Consider the following 22,022-nt stretch of genomic DNA (forward strand, 5'->3'; position numbering starts at 1 on the left):
ACAGACAAAGGTCCCAGCGGACTCCAGAGAACAGCCATGTTTTCTGGTATTGGAACAAAGATGCTGGTATTGGAACAAAGATGCTAAAGTGCAGTGAAACCTGGCCCTGGCTATGTGTTTTGATTTGCCAAAATCTCTGAACCTTAGCTGCTTAACATGCATATTATCTGGGGCAAGCCAGCACTCAGTCATTGCTCAGTGACACTCTCCCAAAGTGTCTGAGCAGGTGAAAGTCACAGGGCCCTCAGAAGTGAGGGGTTTGGAAATACAGCTCCATCTGAGATAAAATTCAGAAGGCAGGTGCTGCCTGACAGGCTGATGGCTTGAACATGGACAGTGTAGAAGCAAGGAGTGGACAGAAGCCTGAGACAAAGGATGGGTGTTTGATTGCAGGTCAGTGAGAGGTAGAATTCCTGTTCTAGAAACTAGGAAGCTGGGTGACATTATTTTCACCTCCCCCGCACATGTGCATACATGCACATGTGCATGCACACACCAATCCACCCAACTAAGCTCAGCAGCGCCACCTGGAGGAGAACAGAGCTGTTAAACCAAGTCCCGTCCAACTGCACTCTCCAAGTGCATGCTCTAGAGGACTACTACAAGTCCCTACACCTGCTTAGTGTAGGGACTATAAGTGCTTCATAGTTTGAGTTCCAGAGGAAACGAGATGTAACATCATTTGGGTTTCATTCTGTTTGCTGTTTCATCAAAGGGCCATTTTTTCCCCTCCTTTTCTCCTTTCTTTAATTTTTTTTTCGATACAGAAAGAGAAAATTTTATTTTTATTTTACTTTAATATTTTTAAAATTCCTCTTACTATTTTTTTTCATTTTTTATATTTTTTAATTCTATTTCACTTTCATTTTATTCTATTTTATTGTATACATTTTTTTTAATTTAACTTTTTATCACTTTTTTTCTTTCTTTCTTTTCTTTCCCCTATTTCTCTATTCTATCAAACTTCTTTAAACAACCAGGCCAAAATGCACCTAGGATCTAGCTTCTGTTGTTTGATTTTTGGTGCTGTTTTTCATTTTTAAAATTAAAAATTTTATTTTATTAATTCTTTTTTTCCTCCACAATGACAAAACAAAGGAATTCATCCTCCCACCAAAAAAAAAAAAAAAAAAAAAAAAAAAAAGGACAGGAAGAAGTAACAGCCAGGGGCTTAATCAACATAGACATAAGCAAGATATCTGAACTACAATTCAGAATCATGATAATAAGAATACTAGCTGGAGTTGAAAAAAGCATAGAATCCCTTTCTGTGGAGATAAAAGAAATAAAATTTAATCAGGGTGAAATTAAAAATGTTAAAACCGAGGGACACCTGGTGGCTCAGTCAGTTGAACATTCAACTTTAGGTCAGGTTATGATCTCATGGCTCGTGAGTTCAAGCCCCACGTTGGGCTCTGTGCTGACAGCCCAGAGCCTGGAGTATGTTTCAGATTCTGTGTCTCCCTCTGTCTCTGCCTCTCCCCTGCTCTCTCTCTCTCTCCCTCTCTCTCTCAAAATAAATAAACATTAAAAATATGCTATAACTAAGATGCAATCTCAAGTGGTTGCAATAGTGACAAGGATGGACGAAGCAGAGCAACGTAGCAGTGACATAGAAGATGAAGTTATGGAGAATAATTAAGCAGAAAAACAGAGGGAAACAAAGGCAAAAGAGCACAATACAAGAATTAGAGAACTCAGTGACTTATTAAAAAGGAATAGCATCCAAATAATGGAAGTCCCAGAAGATGAAGAAAGAGAAAAAGAGGTAGAAGGTTTAGGAGAATAAATTATAGTAGAAAACATTCCTAACCTGGGTAAAGACGCAGACTTCAAAATTCAAGAAGCACAGAGAACTCTCATTAGATTTAAAAAATTCGGCCATCAACAAGGCATATCACAGTCAAATTCACAAAATACACAGACAAAGAAAGAATTATGAAAGCAGCCAGAGGAAAAAAGCCCTTAACCTATAAGGGAAGACAGATCAGGTTAGGCAGCAGATCTATCCACAGAAACATGGCAAGCCAGAAAGGAGTGGCAGGATATATTCAATGTGCTGAATTGGAAAAATATGTAGCCAAGAATTCTTTACCCAGCAACATTGTCATTCAAAATACAAAGAGAGATAAAGAGTTTCCCAGAAAAACAAAAAATTAAAGGAGTTCATAACCACTAAACCAGCTGTACAAGAAATTTTAAGGGGGACTCTCTGAGGGGAGAAAAGATGAAATGGAACAAAAAAGGCCAGAAGCAACAAAAACTAGAAAGGACCAAAGAACACCACCAGAAACTCCAACTCTACAGACAACACAATGGCAATAAATTCATGCCTTTCAGTACTCACTTTAAATGTCAATGGACTCGGGGCACCTGGGTGATTCAGTTGGTTAAGCACCTGACTTTGGCTCAGTTTATGATCCCACAGTTCATGAGTTTGAGCCCTGTGTTGGGCTTTGTGCTGACAGCTCAGAGCCTGGAACCTGCTTCAGATTCTGTGTCTCCCTCTGTTTGCCCCTCCCCCGCTCATGCTTTCTCTCTCAAAAATTAATAAACATTAAAAATAAATAAATAAATAAATAAATAAATAGATAAATATCAGTGGACTAAATGCTCCAATCAAAAGACATAGGGTAACAGAATGGATAAGAGAACAATATCAATCTATATACTGTTTACAAGAGATCCTTTTTATTTTATTTTATTTTATTTTATTTTATTTTATTTCAGATTAAATATAATTTATTGTCAAATTAGTTTCCATACAACACCCAGTGCTCGTCCCAACAGGTGGCCTCCTCAATGCCCATCACCCACTTTCCCCTCTCCCCCAACCCCCTTAAACCCTCAGTGTGTTTTCAGTATCCAGGAGTCTCTTATGGTTTGCCTCCTTCCCTCTCTGTAACTTTTTTCCCCTTCCCCTCACCCATGGTCTTCTGTTGTTTCTCAGGATCCACATATGAGTGAAAACATATGGTATCTGTCTTTATCTTCCTGACTTATTTCACTTAACATAATACCCTCTAGTTCCATCCATGTTGCTACAAATGGCCAGATTTCATTTTTTCTCATTGCCAAGTAGTATCCCATTGTATATAGAAACCACATCTTCTTTATCCATTCATCAGTTGATAGACATTTAGGCTCTTTCCATAATTTGGCTATTGTTGAAAGAGTTGCTATAAAAATTGGGGTGCAAGTGCCCCTATGCATCAGCACTCCTGTATCCCTTGGGTAAATTCCTAGCAGTGTTATTGTTGGGTCATAGGATAGACTTATTTTAATTTTTTGAGGAACCTCCACACTCTTTTCCAGAGCTGCTGCACCAATTTGCATTCCCACCAACAGTGCAAGAGGGTTCCTGTTTCTCCACATACTTTCTAGCATCTATAATACAAGAGACCCATTTTAGACAGAAAGACACCTTCAGATTGAAAGTAAGGGCATAGAGAAACATGTATCATGCTAATGGTCACCAAAAAGAAAGCTGGAGTAGCCATACTTATATCAGACAAACTAGATTTAAAATAAAGATGATAACAAGAGATGAATAAGGGCATTATATCATAATTAAGGGGTCTATCCACCAATAAGGTATAACAATTGTAAACATTTATGCCCCCAACGTTGAAGGAAGCATATGTATAAGTCAGTTAATCACAAACATACAGAAACTCATTGATAATAATACCATAATTGTAGGGGACTTCAACACCCCACTCACAACAATGGACAGATCATCTAAACAGAAAATCAACAAAGTAACAATGGCTTTGAATGGCACACTGAACCAGATGGACTTAACAGATATATTCAGAACAGTTCTTCTTAAAGCAGCAAAATACACATTCTTCTCGAGTGCACATGGAAGATTCTCCACAATAGATCACATGCTGAGACACAAATCAGAACTCAACAAATACAAAAAGATTGAAATCATACTGTGTATATTTACAGATCACAATGCTATGAAACTTGAAATCAATCACAAGAAAAATTTTGGAAAGATTATGAATACATGGATATTAAAGTACATCCTATGAAAGAATAAATGGGTTAACCAAGAAACTAAAGAGGAAATTAAAACGAATATTGAAGCCAATGAAAATGAAAACACAACAGCCCAAAACCTTTGGGATGTAGCAAAGGTGGTCATAAGAGGGAATTATATAGCAATCCAGGCCTTCCTAAGGAAGAAAGAAAGGCCTCAGATACACAACCTAATCTTTCACCTTAAAGAGCTGGAAAAAGAACAGCAAATAAAACCCAAAACCAGCAGAAGACAGGAAATAATGATATTGAAATTAAAAAAAAAAGACAACAGTAAAACAGATCAATTAAACCAGTAGCTGATTCTTTGACAGAATTAACAAAAATGACAAACGCCAAGCATGCTTCTTAAAAAGAAAAAGGAAAGGACCCAAAAAAATAAAATCACGAATAAAAGAATAAAGATCACAACCAACACTGCAGAAATACAAACAATAAGAGATTAATGGCAATTATATGCCAATACATTGGGCAATCCTGAAGAAATGCACAAATTCCTAGAAACATATAAACTACTAAAACTAAAAGAAGAAGAAATAGAAAATTTGAACAGACCCATAACCAGTAAAGGAATGAATTAGTAATCAAAAATCTCCCCCCAAAATAAGAGTCCAAAGCAAGATGGCTTTCCAGGGGAATTATACCAAACATTTAAAGAAGTGTTAACAGCTATCTTTGAAAGCTGTTCCAAAAAATAGAAACTGAAGGAAAACTTCCAAACTCATTTTATGAGGTCAGTGTTACCCTTATTTCAAAGCCAGACAAAGACCCCACTGCAAAGGAGAACTACAGACCAATTTCCCTGATGAACGTGGATGCAAAAATTCTTAACAAGATACTACTTAACTGGATCCAACAATATTTATCCAATAATAAAGTATTATTGATCATGATCAAGTGGAATTTATTCCTGGGATGCAGGGCTGCTTCAATATCCACAAATCAATTAATGTGATGCATCATATTGAGAGAAAGAACCACATGATGTTCTCAGTAGATGCAGAGAAAGCATTTGACAATATATAGCCTTTTTTCTTGACAAAAACCTTCAAGGAAGTAAGGGTAGAAGGATCATACCTCAATATCATAAAAGCCATCTATGAAAGACCCACTGCTAATATCATCCTCAATGGGGAAAAACTGAGAGCTTTCCCCCTAAGGTTAGGAACATGACAAGGATGTTCATTCTCACCACTGTTATTCAACATAGTGTTGGAAGTCCTAGCCTCAGGAATCAGACAACACAAAGAAATAAAAGGAATCCAAATCATCAAGGAGGAAGCCAAACTTTCACTCTTCGCAAATGACATGATGCTTTATGTGGAAAACCCAAAAGATTCCACCAAAAAACTGCTAGAACTTATCCATGAATTCAGCAAAGTCACAGGATATAAAATCAATACACAGAAATCAGTTGCATTTCTATACACAAAATAGAAGCAGCAGAAAGAGAAACCAAGGGATTGATCTCATTTACAATTGCACCAAAAAAAAAAAAAAAACATAAAATACCTAGGAATAAACCTAAACAAAAAGGTGAAAAATCTATACATTTAAAACTATAGAAAGCTTATGAAATAAATTGAAGAAGGCACAGAAAATGGAAAATTATTCCATGCTCATGGATTGGAAGAAGAAATATTGTTAAAATATCAATACTACTGAAAGAAATCCAAATATTCAGTGCAATCCACTATCAAAATAACACCATCATTCTTCATAGAGCTAGAACAAACAATCCTAAAATTTGTATGGAACCAGAAAAGACCCTGAATAGCTTAAATCCTAAAAAAGTAATCCTAAAAAAGAAAACCAAAGCTGGGGGAGTCACAAGTCCAGACTACAAGATGTATTACAAAGTTGTAATCATCAAGCCAATATTGTGCTGGCACCAAAATAGACACATAGATCAATGGAACAGAATAGAGAACACAGAAATGGACCCACAAACATACGGCCCACTAATCTTCAACAAAGCAGGAAATAATATCGAATGGAATAAAGATAGTCTCTTCAGCAAATGGTGTTCCTAGAGGAGAAATCAGGAAAAAAAAAAAAAAAAAACTCTTTGACCACTGCCACAACAACTTCTTACTCAACATGTCTACAGAGGCAAGGGAAACAAAAGCAAAAATGAACTATTGGAACTTCATCAAAATAAAAACCTTCGACACTATGAAGGAAACAGTCAGCAAAACTGAAAGGTAACCAACAGAATGGGAGAAGATATTAGCAGATGACATATCAGATAAAGGGTTAGTATCCAAAATCTATAAAGAACTTATCAAACTCAACTCCCAAAAAATGAATAATCCAGTGAAGAAATAGGCAAAAGACATGAATAGACAGTTCTCCAAAGAAGACATCTAGATGGCTAACAGACACATGAAAAAGTGCTCAACATCACTCATCATCAGGGAAATACAAATCAAAACCACAATGAGATACCACCTTACACCTGTCAGAATGGCTAACATTAACAACTCAGGCAACAACAGATAGATATTGTCAAGGATGCAGAGAAAGAGGAACACTTTTTCACTGATGGTGGGAATGCAAACTGATGGGGGTGCAGTCAGTATGGAAAACTGTATGGAGTTTCCTCCAAAAATTAAAAAATGGAACTACTATATGACCCAGCAATTGCACTACTTGGTATTTATCCAAGGGATACAAGTGTGCTGTTTCGAAAGGACACATCCACCCCAAAGTTTATAGTAGTGCTATCAACAGTAGCCAAAGTATGGAAAGAGTCCAGATGCCCATTGACTGATGAATGGATAAAGAAAGTGGGGTATGTATATACAATGAAATATTACTTGGCAATCAGAAAGAAAGAAATCTTGCCATTTGCAACAATATGGCTGGAACTAGAGTGTATCATACTAAGAGAAATTAGTCAGTCAGAGAAAGACAAAAATCATAGGACTTCACTCATATGAGGAATTTAAGATACAAAACAGATGAACATAAGGGAAGGGAAGCAAAAATAGAATAAAAACAGAGAGGGGGACAAAACAAAAGAGTCTTAAATACAGAGAACAAACAGGGTTGCTGGAGGGGATTGGGGTGGGGGGATGGGGTAAATTGGCAAGGGGATTTAGGGAGGATACTTGTTGGGATGAGTACTATGTGTTATATAGAGACAATGAATCACTGGGTTCTACTCCTGAAATCATTATTGCACTATATGCTAACTAACTTGGATGTAAATATATAAATAAATAAATAATAAATAAATGAATAAATAATAATAAATAAATAAATAAATAAATAATAAAATTGGAAAGAGAGAAAGAAAGAAAGAAAGAAAGAATCAAAGATTACCTCCTGTGCCTTCACCTTGTGCTGTATCTCCAGTCCTGTGGGTTCCCAGAAACATTCCCAGTTATGGCATCTAGAACGTATTTAATACCCCTTTTGAGGACTAGAGTCACACAACTATGAGAATATTAATGTACATTTCCTGTATTATTTGTAAAGGAACAAAATAATATTTTTAAATCATTTTTGAATTTTCAGAGATAAGAAAACATTCCTGATAAGTATCTATCTTATCTTGATGATAAGTATCATCAAGGAGTGAGAAATGGAAACTATTTCTATGACATTCTTTATGTTGGATGTGCAAATGCAATTTATATCCTCTGTAGTGAAATATCCTCTCTAGTGGTTTTCTCTGATCTGCTTTCCCTGTAATACCAACTTCTTCAACCATGGATTTTACTACAGTAATTATAAATCATCATGTGATTCCAATCCCTTTGTGAAAACATAATAAATAATGATTTTTATTTTATTTTATTTATTTATTTTTTTTTAGACTTTGAGGGCACATAGTTTTTTTTTTATTTTTTTTATTTTTTAATATATGAAATTTACTGTCAAATTGGTTTCCATACAACACCCAGTGCTCATCCCAAAAGGTGCCCTCCTCAATACCCATCACCCACCCTCCCTCGCTCCCACCCCCCATCAACCCTCAGTTTGTTCTCAGTTTTTAACAGTCTCTTATGCTTTGGCTCTCTCCCACTCTAACCTCTTTTTTTTTTTTCCTTCCCCTCCCCCATGGGTTTCTGTTACGTTTCTCAGGATCCACATAAGAGTGAAAGCATACGGTATCTGTCTTTCTCTGTATGGCTTATTTCACTTAGCATCACACTCTCTGGTTCCATCCACGTTGCTACAAAAGGCCATATTTCATTCTTTCTCATTGCCACGTAGTATTCCATTGTGTATATAAACCACAATTTCTTTATCCATTCATCAGTTGATGGACATTTAGGCTCTTTCCATAATTTGGCTATTGTTGAGAGTGCTGCTGTAAACATTGGGGTACAAGTGCCCCTATGCATCAGTACTCCTGTATCCCTTGGATAAATTCCTAGCAGTGCTATTGCTGGGTCATAGGGTAGGTCTATTTTCAATTTTCTGAGGAACCTCCACACTGCTTTCCAGAGCGGCTGCACCAATTTGCATTCCCACCAACAGTGCAAGAGGGTTCCCGTTTCTCCACATCCTCTCCAGCATCTATAGTCTCCTGATTTGTTCATTTTGGCCACTCTGACTGGCGTGAGGTGATATCTGAGTGTGGTTTTGATTTGTATTTCCCTGATAAGGAGCGACGTGGAACATCTTTTCATGTGCCTGTTGGCCATCCGGATGTCTTCTTTAGAGAAGTGTCTATTCATGTTTTCTGCCCATTTCTTCACTGGGTTATTTGTTTTTCGGGTGTGGAGTTTGATGAGCTCTTTATAGATTTTGGATACTAGCCCTTTGTCCGATGTGTCATTTGCAAATATCTTTTCCCATTCCGTTGGTTGCCTTTTAGTTTTGTTGGTTGTTTCCTTTGCTGTGCAGAAGCTTTTTATCTTCATAAGGTGTAGGTAATTCGTTTTTGCTTTTAATTCCCTTGCCTTTGGGGATGTGCCGAGTAAGAGATTGCTACGGCTGAGGTCAGAGAGGTCTTTTCCTGCTTTCTCCTCTAAGGTTTTGATGGTTTCCTGTCTCACATTCAGGTCCTTTATCCATTTTGAGTTTATTTTTGTGAATGGTGTGAGAAAGTGGTCTAGTTTCAACCTTCTGCATGTTGCTGTCCAGTTCTCCCAGCACCATTTGTTAAAGAGACTGTCTTTTTTCCATTGGATGTTCTTTCCTGCTTTGTCAAAGATGAGGTGGCCATACGTTTGTGGGTCTAGTTCTGGGGATTCTTTTCTATTCCATTGGTCTATGTGTCTGTTTTTGTGCCAGTACCATGCTGTCCTGATGATTACAGCTTTGTAGTAGAGGCTAAAGTCTGGGATTGTGATGCCTCCTGCTTTGGTCTTCTTCAAAATTCCTTTGGCTATTCGGGGCCTTTTGTGGTTCCATATGAATTTTAGGATGGCTTTTTCTAGTTTCGAGAAGAATGCTGGTGCAATTTTGATTGGGATTGCATTGAATGTGTAGATAGCTTTGGGTAGTATTGACATTTTGACAATATTTATTCTTCCAATCCATGAGCAGGGAATGTCTTTCCATTTCTTTATACCTTCTTCAATTACCTTCATAAGCTTTCTATACTTTTCAGCATACAGATCTTTTACATCTTTGGTTAGATTTATTCCTAGGTATTTTATGCTTCTTGGTGCAATTGTGAATGGGATCAGTTTCTTTATTTGTCTTTCTGTTGCTTCATTGTTAGTATATAAGAATGCAACTGATCTGTACATTGATTTTGTATCCTACCACTTTGCTGAATTCATGTATCAGTTCTAGCAGACTTTTGGTGGAGTCTATCGGATTTTCCATATATAATATCATGTCATCTGCAAAAAGCGAAAGCTTGACTTCATCTTTGCCAATTTTGATGCCTTTGATTTCCTTTTGTTGTCTGATTGCTGATGCTAGAACTTCCAGCACTATGTTAAACAACAGCGGTGAGAGTGGGCATCCCTGTTGTGTTCATGATCTCAGGGAAAAAGCTGTCAGTTTTTCCCCGTTGAGGATGATGTTAGCTGTGGGCTTTTCATAAATGGCTTTTATGATCTTTAAGTATGTTCCTTCTATCCCGACTTTCTCAAGGGTTTTTATTAAGAAAGGGTGCTGGATTTTGTCAAAGGCCTTTTCTGCATCGATTGACAGGATCATATGGTTCTTCTCTTTTTTTTTTGTTAATGTGATGTATCACGTTGATCGATTTGCGAATGTTGAACCAGCCCTGCATCCCAGGAATGAATCCCACTTGATCATGGTGAATAATTCTTTTTATATGCTGTTGAATTCGATTTGCTAGTATCTTATTGAGAATTTTTGCATCCATATTCATCAGGGATATTGGTCTGTAGTTCTCTTTTTTTACTGGGTCTCTGTCCGGTTTAGGAATCAAAGTAATACTGGCTTCATAGAATGAGTCTGGAAGTTTTCCTTCCCTTCCTATTTCTTGGAATAGCTTGAGAAAGATAGGTATTATCTCTGCTTTAAACGTCTGGTAGAACTCCCCTGGGAAGCCATCTGGTCCTGGACTCTTATTTGTTGGGAGATTTTTGATAACCGATTCAATTTCTTCGCTGGTTATGGGTCTGTTCAAGCTTTCTATTTCCTCCTGATTGAGTTTTGTAAGAGTGTGGGTGTTTAGGAATTTGTCCATTTCTTCCAGGTTGTCCAATTTGTTGGCATATAATTTTTCATAGTATTCCTTGGTTTCGTTGATCTGCCCTACAGTTTTTTTAGATTCTATATTGTTTATTTCTGCTCTGATCTTTATTATTTCTCTTCTTCTGCTGGGTTTAGGCTGCCTTTGCTGTTCTGCTTCTATTTCCTTTAGGTGTGCTGTTAGATTTTGTATTTGGGATTTTTCTTGTTTCTTGAGACAGGCCTGGATAGCAATGTGTTTTCCTCTCAGGACTGCCTTCGCTGCATCCCAAAGCGTTTGGATTGTTGTATTTTCATTTTCGTTTGTTTCCATATATTTTTTAATTTCTTCTCTAATTGCCTGGTTGACCCATTCATTCTTTAGTAGGGTGTTCTTTAACCTCCATGCTTTTGGAGGTTTTCCAGACATTTTCCTGTGGTTGATTTCAAGCTTCCTAGCATTGTGGTCTGAAAGTGTGCATGGTATGATCTCAATTCTTGTAAACTTATGAAGGGCTGTTTTGTGACCCAGTATGTGATCTATCTTGGAAAATGTTCCATGTGCAATCGAGAAGAAAGTACATTCTGTTGCTTTGGGATGCAGAGTTCTAAATATATCTGTCAAGTCCATCTGATCCAATGTAGCATTCAGGGCCCTTGTTTCTTTATTGACCGTGTGTCTAGATGATCTATCCATTTCTGTAAGTGGGGTGTTAAAGTCCCCTGCAATGACCACATTCTTATCAATAAGGTTGCTTATGTTTATGAGTAATTGTTTTATATATCTGGGGGCTCGGGTATTTGGCGCATAGACATTTATAATTGTTAGCTCTTCCTGATGGATAGACCCTGTGATTATTATATAATTCCCTTCTTCATCTCTTGTTACAGCCTTTAATTGAAAGTCTAGTTTGTCTGATATAAGTATGGCTACTCCAGCTTTCTTTTGGCTTCCAGTAGCATGATAAATAGTTCTCCATCCCCTCCCTCTCAATCTAAAGGTGTCCTCAGATCTAAAATGAGTCTCTTGTAGACAGCAAATAGATGGGTCTTGTTTTTTTTATCCATTCTGATACCCTATGTCTTTTGGTTGGCGCATTTAATCCATTTACATTCAGTGTTATTATAGAAAAATATGGGTTTAGAGTCATTGTGATGTCTGTATGTTTTATGCTTGTAGTGATGTCTCTGGTACTTTGTCTCACAGGATCCCCCTTAGGATCTCTTGTAGGGCTGGTTTCGTGGTGACAAATTCCTTCAGTTTTTGTTTGTTTGGGAAGACCTTTATCTCTCCTTCTATTCTAAATGACAGACTTGCTGGATAAAGGATTCTCGGCTGCATATTTTTTCTGTTTAGCACACTGAAGATATCGTGCCAGTCCTTTCTGGCCAGGCAACTTTCAAAAGAGAGATCAGACACTCAAAAGAGAGTCTTATAGGTCTCCCTTTATATTTGAGGGCACGTTTATCCCTTGCTGCTTTCAGAATTTTCTCTTTATCCTTGTATTTTGCCAGTTTCACTATGATATGTCGTGCAGAAGATCGATTCAAGTTACGTCTGAAGGGAGTTCTCTGTGCCTCTTGGATCTCAATGCCTTTTTCCTTCCCCAGTTCAGGGAAGTTCTCAGCTATAATTTGTTCAAGTACCCCTTCAGCACCTTTCCCTCTCTCTTCCTCCCCTGGGATACCAATTATGCGTCGATTATTTCTTTTTAGTGTATCACTTAGTTCTCTAATTTTCCCCTCATACTCCTGGATTTTTTTTATCTCTCTTTCTCTCAGCTTCCTCTTTCTCCATAACTTTATCTTCTAGTTCACCTATTCTCTCCTCTGCCTCTTCAATCCGAGCCTTCATGGTTTCCATTTTGTTTTGCATTTCGTTTAAAGCGTTTTTCAGCTCCTCGTGACTGTTCCTTAGTCCCTTGATCTCTGTGGCAAGAGATTCTCTGCTGTCCTCTATACTGTTTTCAAGCCCAGCGATTAATTTTATGACTATTATTCTAAATTCAGTTTCTGTTATATTATTTAAATCCTTTTTGATCAGTTCATTGGCTGTTGTTCTTTCCTGGAGATTCTTCTGAGGGGAATTCTTCCGTTTGGTCATTTTGGATAGTCCCTGGAGTGGTGAGGACCTGCAGGGCACTTCCCCTGTGCTGTGATGTATAACTGGAGTTGGTGGGCGGGGCCGCAGTCCGACCTGATGTCTGTCCCCAGCCCACCGCTGGGGCCACAGTCAGACTGGTGTGTGCCTTCTCTTCCCCTCTCCTAGGGGTGGTATTCACTGTGGGGTGGCATGGCCCGTCTGGGCTACTTGCACACTGCCAGGCTTGTGGTGCTGGGGATCTGGCGTATTAGCTGGGTTGGGTAGGCAAGGTGCACGGGGCAGGAGGGGCAGGCTTAGCTCGCTTCTCCTTAGGTGATCCACTTCAAGAGGGGCCCTGTGGCAGCGGGAGGGAGTCAGATCCGCTGAGGGAGGTTTGGCTCCGCAGAAGCACAGAGTTGGGTGTTTGCGCGGAGCAAGCAAGTTCTCTGGCAGGAACATGTTCTCTTTGGGATTTTGGCTGGGGGATGGGCGGGGGAGATGGCGCTGGCGAGCGCCTTTGTTCCCCGCCAAGCTGAGCTCTGCAGTCCGGGGGCTCAGCAGCTCTCCCTCCCTTTGTCCTCCAGCCTTCCCGCTTTCTGAGCAGAGCTGTTAACTTATGACCTCCCAGACGCTAAGTCGCGCTTGCTGTCGGAACACAGTCCCTCAGGCCCCTCCGCTTTTGCCAGCCAGACTCAGGGGCTCTGCTTGGCCGGCAAGCCGCCCCTCCGCCCCGGCTCCCTCCTGCCAGTCCGTGGAGCGTGCACCGCCTAGCCACCCTTCCTACCCTCTTCCGTGGTCCTCTCATCTGCGCTTGGCTCTGGAGACTCCGTTCTGCTAATCCTCTGGCGGTTTTCTGGGTTCTTTAGGCAGGTGTAGGTGGAATCTAAGTGATCAGCAGGATGCGCGGTGAGCCCAGAGTCCTCCTACGCCGCCATCTTCCCTCCAAATAATGATTTTTAGATAGTGGAACACTATATTCCATTCTCAAATGAAAATAATAATGAGGTATTTGCAGTTCATACAGAAATTCCAAAAAAATACCCTAAATACAAATGAACTCTTAAACACCTGTATAACAACTCCAAAATTATATCTGAGAATTGTACTGGTTATAAATTATAATGTTATTCCACACCGCAAACAACACACACTATGATGATAGAGAGATAATAGTTAAAGGATAATAAAGATACTACTTAAATTGGGCCCAGCTTTGCTATAGGTTTAGTAGGTTTGACTATGTGAAGGTCACATACCATGAAGGGCTAAACTTTCCAGGAAAGGGAGTGGAATTGAAAATCATAATGCTAAAATTGCAACAACTGATGATTGAGCCTATCAGTTAGCTTTCTGTGTAACAAACTATCCTAAAATCTAGTTTTTTATTATTTTGCATTATTCTTGGATTGGATTGGCAAGTCGTCTGATCTTGGATGGCTAGTCAAGGATGGCTTTACTCACCTCTCTGGGTGTTGGCTTGACTTGAGCTGATACCATGGAAACATATGGGCATTTCTCATTTCTGGCAGATTGGCCTATCTCATTCATTTGGTGGTGGTTTCAGGGTTCCCAAGAGCAGCAAGATAGGCTACCCCAGCACTCAAGACTTTCCAAGTTTCTTCTGCTGTTACATTTTCTATTAAGCCACATGGCCAAGACCATGAACAAAGTAAAAGGAATTCTTATGGCTGTTTTTGCAAATAACTTACCATAGTACAGTACACACTTTCATCCAGAACCACCTACCTCTTAAAATTTTTGCTGATGTGCACATAAAGATTCAATATAACAGATTTTCCACTTGATTGTAAATTAGGATAAAAATGTGAACTTTTATAGAGAATATTGAGACAATGAGAGTTTGGATAGAAAGGGTAGGTGCATTTTCAAATGGAAAACCTGAAAGTGGAAGAAACTGTGTTTAAGCACAAATGTTATGAACAGCTTTGGATAACTTTGTGTTTCATTTCTGACACTTTCAACTAACATTTTGCCCATAATTGAGATATTTGAGCAGCCTTTAATTGGCATGCGTCTGTATTACAATTTTATAAAGAAAACTTCCCATGACTTCCTTTACTAATATATTTACCCATCAGTACCAGGTGATGTGCTGATGTGCTGGGGATCTAAGGAAGATAGCCTCTGTCCCTGGGATGTATGTCTCTTGCAAACCCAGTATCCGAGTCCCTGTTGTTTATTAATCAATCAATTTCACCCTCTTCTATAACAAAGGAAAGTAAAGGAGTGTTGGGAAGTAATTTTCTAATTTTTAGAAGTCACAGATTGATATCATTAAGAAGCATAAATTTTCTTCCGTTTTGTCAAAATGCTCCACATGCTGCAACAATTCATGGCCTATTTAGGAATCTTTAAGTTCTCCAATTATTAAAACAAATTATGAACATAAGGTCTCCACAAGCATGATGATTTAAATTGGGGGATTCTGCACATTTATCACATGTTACATTTACTACTATTTTAAACACATTAATTTCACAGCTATTTATGAATTATATAAAATGTTTATTTGTAAGAATGATTTTTTTTTCTTCTTCAGAAAGGAAAATTGATTAGTGACATTGTAAATAAGTTTATTAAAACATAAAAATATTTCTCTGTGGGTGGGAAGTGTTTTTTCAACATTTAGTAAAATGTAGACACAATAAAACATCCATCCCATGCACTACACACACTATCCACATTATACCCTCTTGAGTTGGAGTTTGTGGCAAGGCTTTAGAATAAAGGAAGTATCCTCCCAAATCCCTCTGCCTCCAACCCCAGAGCATCATGGTGTGTTCCTTTCCCTTACAAGAAAGTAATATTGGAAGTGGAGACAGGAATCCATGACTCACTCTGTAAGCTGAAGCCTCACAGATGGTTTCTGAAAACAATGGTTCCCTCTTTATCTCTGGTTTTGCTTTCTGTGGTTTTACTAGCCCTCAGTCAACCTCAGTTCTGAAACTGATGCCCCTCCTTCTGATCTATTGTTAGGACAGTAGTCGCCTAACATTATATCACAATGCCTATGTCATTCATCTCACCTCATCTCATCACGTAAGCATTTTATCATCTCACATCATCACAAGAAGGATGACTACAGTACAATAAGATACAGAGAGAGAGAGAGAGAGAGAGAGAGAGAGAAAGCACATTTGCATAACTTTTTTTGCAATATATTTGTTATAATTGTTCTGTTTTGTATCAGTTATAATTAACCTCTTACTATGCCTAATTTGTAAATTAAACTTTATCATATGTATGTACATATAGGGAAAAAAAGAGTGTATTATATGGTCCAGTACTATCTGTGGTGTCAGGCATTCAGTGGGGTTCTTGGAACATATTCCCCAAGGATGAGGGGGATAACTGTACTTCATGTAGAATTCAAACATACAAAATTTCCTTTTAGTGGCAGGGCGTAGAACTTGTGTAGAAGCCATTCTATCTCATCTTTTTTGCAAAAGTTAAGACAGAAATGAGTGAAATGGAAAATTACTTTCAACAGTAGAAGGCTAATGTAGGCATGAATATGGAAATATAATATGTTGCAATTGGAAGGGCCCTACGTTTAATCTACACCAACCACCCCATTGTGTAGATGAGGAAACTGAAGCTGAGGAAGGTAAACAATCTCATGTGGTTTGTAAACAGGGTAAATACGGAGGGAACTTCTGCACTGGGCTTCTTCCTTTTACATGTCCTGGTGGTTTCTTCATCTAACCAGATTTCAGCCACCTCTAGGGAAACAGATTTTAACTGTGTAGTTCAGAGCAATTAGTGCTTAGCAGTTGTGGGACTTGATGAAAATTACTTAATCTCTTAAACCTCAGTTTAACCACTGGGAGGAAGGGTTATTATAGTCTCTGTATCAATAATCAGAGACTGGAAGGTAAAGAAATATTTGCACCTCATATCTTGCTGTATGATTTACTGATTTCAAGTCAGCATTTTTAAAATGTTTTATTGTGAAGGTGTATAACCTGTGCATTAGTGGGAATAGAAAGTAAAGGTGATAGACGAGAGGAAGAACCTTTGTAGGACACTCTTTGTTTTGCCATTTTTACACAATAAAAACAAGCACTTAGAATTTTGGAGCCCAAAATTCAAACAAATTTTGACATATTGAGTAACCTTGGTAAAATTCCTCAAGTTTTCTGAGTTTTAATATCCTTGATATAATATAGATTTTAAAAAATCTGTATGATTTTAGGTTTTTTGTAAAATATAGTTGGGACTTTTATAGAGAGTATTCTTTTTTTAATTTAAATTTTAGTTAATATACAATGCAATATTGGTTTCAGAAGTAAAATTCAATGATTCATCACTTACATACAACACCCAGTGCTCATCACAAGTGCCCTCCTTAATACCTATCACACATCTATCCCACCTCCCTTCCACATCTCTCCCATAAACCTTAAGTTTGTTCTCTATCATTGAGTCTCTTGTGGTTTGTTTCACTTTCTTCTCTTTCCCGCCTTCCCCTGCGTCCATCTGTTTTTTGTTTCTTTGTTTGTTTCCAAACATAAATTCCAAAAATGAGTGAACTTATCTGATCTTTATCTTTCTCTGATTGACTTATTTCACTTAGCATAATGCATTCTAGCTCCATCCATGGCATTGTAAATGGCAAGATTTTCATTCTTTTTGATTGTCAAGTAATATTCAGTTGTATACATATACCACATCTTTTTTTTAGTTTATTTATTTTGAGAGAGAGAGAAAGGGCACTAGTGGAGGAGAGGCAGAGAGAGAGGGGGAGACAGAGAATCCTAAGTAGGCTCCGTGCTGTCAGTACAGAGCCCTACATGGGGCTTGATCCCATGAACTGTGAGATCATCAGCTGAGCCAAAATCAAGAGCTGGACAAGAGTCCATTAGGACTGAGCTAGACAGGCACCTCAGTATACCACATCTTCTTTATCTATTCATCAGTTAATGAATATGTGGGCTCTTTCCATAGTTTGGCTATTGTTATTAATGCTGTTATAAACATTGGGGTATATGTACCCCTTCAAATCTGTATTTTTTATCATTTTGGTAAATAACTATTAGTGCGATTGCTGGGTTGTAGGATAGTTCTATTTTTAACATTTTGAGGAACCTCCATATTGTTTTCCGGAGTGGCTGCACCAGTTTGTGGTCCCACCAAGAGTGCAGGAGGGTTCTCTTTCTCCACATTCTCACTGACACCTGTTGTTTCTTGTGATGTTAATTTTAGCCATTCTGACAGGCGTGAGGTGATATCTCATCATGGTTTTGATTTGAATTTCTCTGATGAGGAGTGATGTTGAGCATCTTTTCACGTGTCTGTTGGTCATCTGTATGTCTTCTTTGGAAAAGTGTCTGTCTATTCATGTCTTCTGACTATTTGTTTGTTTTTTGGATGTTGAGTTTGATAAGGTCTTTATAGATTTTAGATATTGCCCTAACCCTTTGTCAGATATGTCATTTGCAAACACTTTCTCCAATTATTTGTTATCATTGATCACATAGGTAGGCCTTGGCCCTGCTTGGAAGAACATTTTTCATCCTTTTCTACTCATTCTCTTATCTGATAAACCAGTATTAAAGAAAAGAAGGAAGTAACATGGATGAATATCTGTATGAGTCACACTTTCATTGTCATATGCTGAATTTTATTTAAAGTACTGAGTGTGTTCCCTGTGCAAATATAGCCTGTTACATAGTCAGCAATCATCATTGTTAGGCTAAAATCCTGCCATCAAGTAGTTGAGGTGCCTACTCACCTCATCCAGTCTATTCTGTCTGGCAGAATTGTTACTGTCTCATCAGGTATGCTTTTGAACTTGCTCCAGGTCTTTTGTTCCATCTATTGTGCGGCTCACTCCTGCACCTCTCTGAGGTTTTGGTTCTAAGTCAACTTCTCAATAAGGAAAGCAGTACTTTCTCCCTCATTCCACTCCCCATTCCACATTTTCCAAGGTACCAGTTGGTATAGGCTGTGGATTGCTCCTCTTACAAACTGCTCTGGGGAATTTTGCACCCATGATATGTGTCCAGCATGAATCAGCAGGAGCTGTGCTCCACAGTCTCTCACACACTGAAAAGGAGGTGTGCTCTTCAAACATCATCTCAGAAATGACACACTTCACTCTGCTCACATTACACTTTATCATAAATAAGGTGGCAGACACAGCCCCAACAGGGGGAGGGGGAAGTGCAATTCTACTCTGTGCCCATAAGGAGGGCTGCTGCAGTACTTGGTGAAGAGCACCAGTGACCACTATGATCTGTATCTAGCTGCCAAATATTGCCTATCTCTCCCACGTCAGGGAAGATACATCCCACCCTTCTTCAAATGAGGTAACCAAAAAGGTCCACCCAGGCCCAGTTTCAACGTCAAGGTTATGTGTATTTGTGCTGACATCCACATCAATTCTGTACATGGTTTTTCTTGGTCTATCAACTTCTAAACTAAAGAGAAAAGCTATTTGACCTACTCCAGCATACCTGGTATGTCTACAACAATGGAGAAGAGCCAGGATCATCACAATCAACCCACTGGTTTCACAGCAATTTTGAGACTCTAATTGGCAGATCCTGAGTGGGCTCTGCTCCCTGGAAGGAAGGCATCTTCTTTGATTAAGCTTTAATTCTTCTCCTAACGTAGGGTTCCAAAGGACTCTTCTCCCTGGCTCTTGACTCAATTGTCTGAGAGTTTATTCTTTTTCCACTAGCTACTTTAGCCATGAGAAAAAAATGAACATTGGAAAATAAGCTCTGATCAGTTTTCCAAGCCATAATCAGCCCATTATAGATAGTAATGCAAAAATACATCTCAGTTTCAAAGAGTCACAGACGTCTCTTCCTGACTTGATGGTCCTTTGGCAGTAGAACTCTCTTAAAACCGAGTCAGCTTCTTACCTACTAGGAGAGTTTCACATGTGCATAGCCACATTCACAGACCTTTTGTGAACACTATTCTAGGATTCACCATGTGCCTTTGCTTTTGCATACCACTGCCTCTCCCATCCTTTTGCTTTCAAATGGACTCTTACTCTTTCTCTTAAATTAAGTATAGTTACCTTGGCCATATCAGCCTTCAATGGAAGAGTCTCATATCCTGAAGCCATGTTTGTATGATTAAAGATCTTACAGGGTGACAACTTAATCCATTTAGGGATTTTTATCAGTGAATCTGATTATTTTGCAAAGCTGAGTTTCAATGAACTTTTATTCTCAAAGCATTTCTTGATATTCTGATTTACTGATGGGAATGAGAAGTATTTGCTTCTTCTAACCCTGCAAGAAATTGTGTTTGCTTTATCTTTCTTTTCTCTTTCATAACTGCTTTCAGACTGGCCAATTATCTTCTGAGATAATTTCTTTCTTATGTTAACTTACCAAAAACAGTCAATAGCAGCCAACACATTCTTATTAATGTTCCTTTTCCAACCTCTGCCCAAAGAGCTACGCATTCATTAGATGTGCTCTGCCTTATTACAGGTGTCAACTTTGCCAAGCATTTCACCCATGCATGACATGAGCCACTTTATCTCCAGTCCTAAGCCTGTTATAGTTTTGTTTCAGCATTCTTCTTTGTTAATAAACTGATTTTCTTTCTTTTATTTTTTATTGAGATATAATTGACATTTAATGTAATATTAGTTTCAGGTATACAAATGTTTTGACATATGTATATGCTACAAAATGATTACCATAATAAGTCTAGTTAACATCCATCATCCACATAATTAGAAATATTTTTTTCTATGATGAGAACTTTTAAGATCTACACTTAGTGACTTCTATTATGCAGTACAGTATTGTTAACTATAGTCACCATGCTGTACATTACACCCCCAGAACTTATTCATCCTATGATGGGAAATTTGTACCTTTTGATTCCTTTCATCTCTTCCCCCACCTCCAACTCCCCACACCTGGAATTCACCAATCTGTTCTCTGCATCCATGACTTCAGTTGTTTGTTTTGTTTTGTTTTAGTTTCCACATAGAAGTGAGATCATATGGTATTTATCTGGTTTGGTCTGACTTATTTTACTTATGGCAGCACTGGTTGAAACCCATTTTTAAAATAGTATATGACAGGAAATAACACACATGCATGTGTGTAGACACACACACACACACACACACACACAAACTTCCTCTTAGTCTCTCTCTGTCTCTGTCTCTCTCTCTCTCTGTCTCTCTCAGTCTCTGTGCAGTTCTGGGTTTAGAGTCTGTCAATGAGAAACATGTGCAAAATTCTGGACGGTGATGAAGAGGCAGAGGCCATTATTCTCCAGAGGCTTGTTTAAGCAGACACATGAAAAGAGGGAAGGACTTGAATGGGACCCTCTGGATGCTGAGATTTCACTCAGCTCTGGACGCTTCCACAGCAACCTGCCTTCAGCTGCTCCTTCCCTGGAGTTTTCTCTCTCAGCTCGTCAAACACTTAAGCAAGATGCAGATTCTCTGTACATAATTCTTTCCATATTGAACCCTTGGATAAATTTTGTATTTTCTAGCTGAAATATTAACTAATACACTGACCTCATTTTTTATGATTGATATATTTGACCATCAAGTATGCTGGGTTTTTTCACCTTAACTGTATGTTTAATTTCCTGACTAGAATACAATCTCCATGAGGACAAGGAGTTTTCTTGGCACAGGGCTGGGTCTTCAGTGGTTTGCAGGGCTTGGCATACTCAGTGCAGCAAACATATGATAAATGAACATATTAATTAATAAAAACTAGGATTGGTCAGTTCAACTACCTATCTCAGAAAGATTCTTTAACTGGAAACTCGGTGTAAGGAATAAATGTGGGATTTGTTGAGGATTACTGAACCCACACTCTGTAAGAGCAATTCATTTATAATATCTAATATGTAAAGGAAACTAAAAGATATAAAAATCTCCAATAGTCTGCATCTAGATCCTCCTTACTATGGGCTTGATTGTTAATAATACTTTAAACTGTGATTAGGGGAAATGCCTCTGAGGTAGTCTCGTCTCTGGACATTTCTTTAGGTGTCATGGTAAAATTAGTACCATCCCACACCTGATGGTCACAGCAAAGTCTTATTCTGTACGGAGAATATCAAATGGTTTCCAATTACAGAGGTCACCTGAGCCTCACCAGCATTCTCTTGAATCAGAGTTTGGCTTGAGTTCTATCACCTTTATAGTTCTTTGTTGTTACTTGTTTCTTACTTTTCTTTCTGATTTGAGTTGTGTTGTTTCAGAAGGCCTTTAAGTGAAGATAATAATTATTATATAAGCTAATACTTATGGATC

The 22,022-nt window shown here is 38.3% G+C and overlaps 1 protein-coding gene across 2 annotated transcripts in view; it reads left to right on the forward strand.

Annotated features, from left to right (window-relative positions):
- GABRG3 (gamma-aminobutyric acid type A receptor subunit gamma3) overlaps window positions 1–22,022 on the forward strand; it is a 735,768-nt gene that overhangs the window by 389,538 nt on the left and 324,208 nt on the right. The gene's annotated exons all lie outside the window — the stretch shown is intronic.

Source organism: Panthera leo, chromosome B3, assembly GCF_018350215.1.
Source record: "Panthera leo isolate Ple1 chromosome B3, P.leo_Ple1_pat1.1, whole genome shotgun sequence".
Lineage (NCBI taxonomy): Eukaryota > Metazoa > Chordata > Mammalia > Carnivora > Felidae > Panthera > Panthera leo.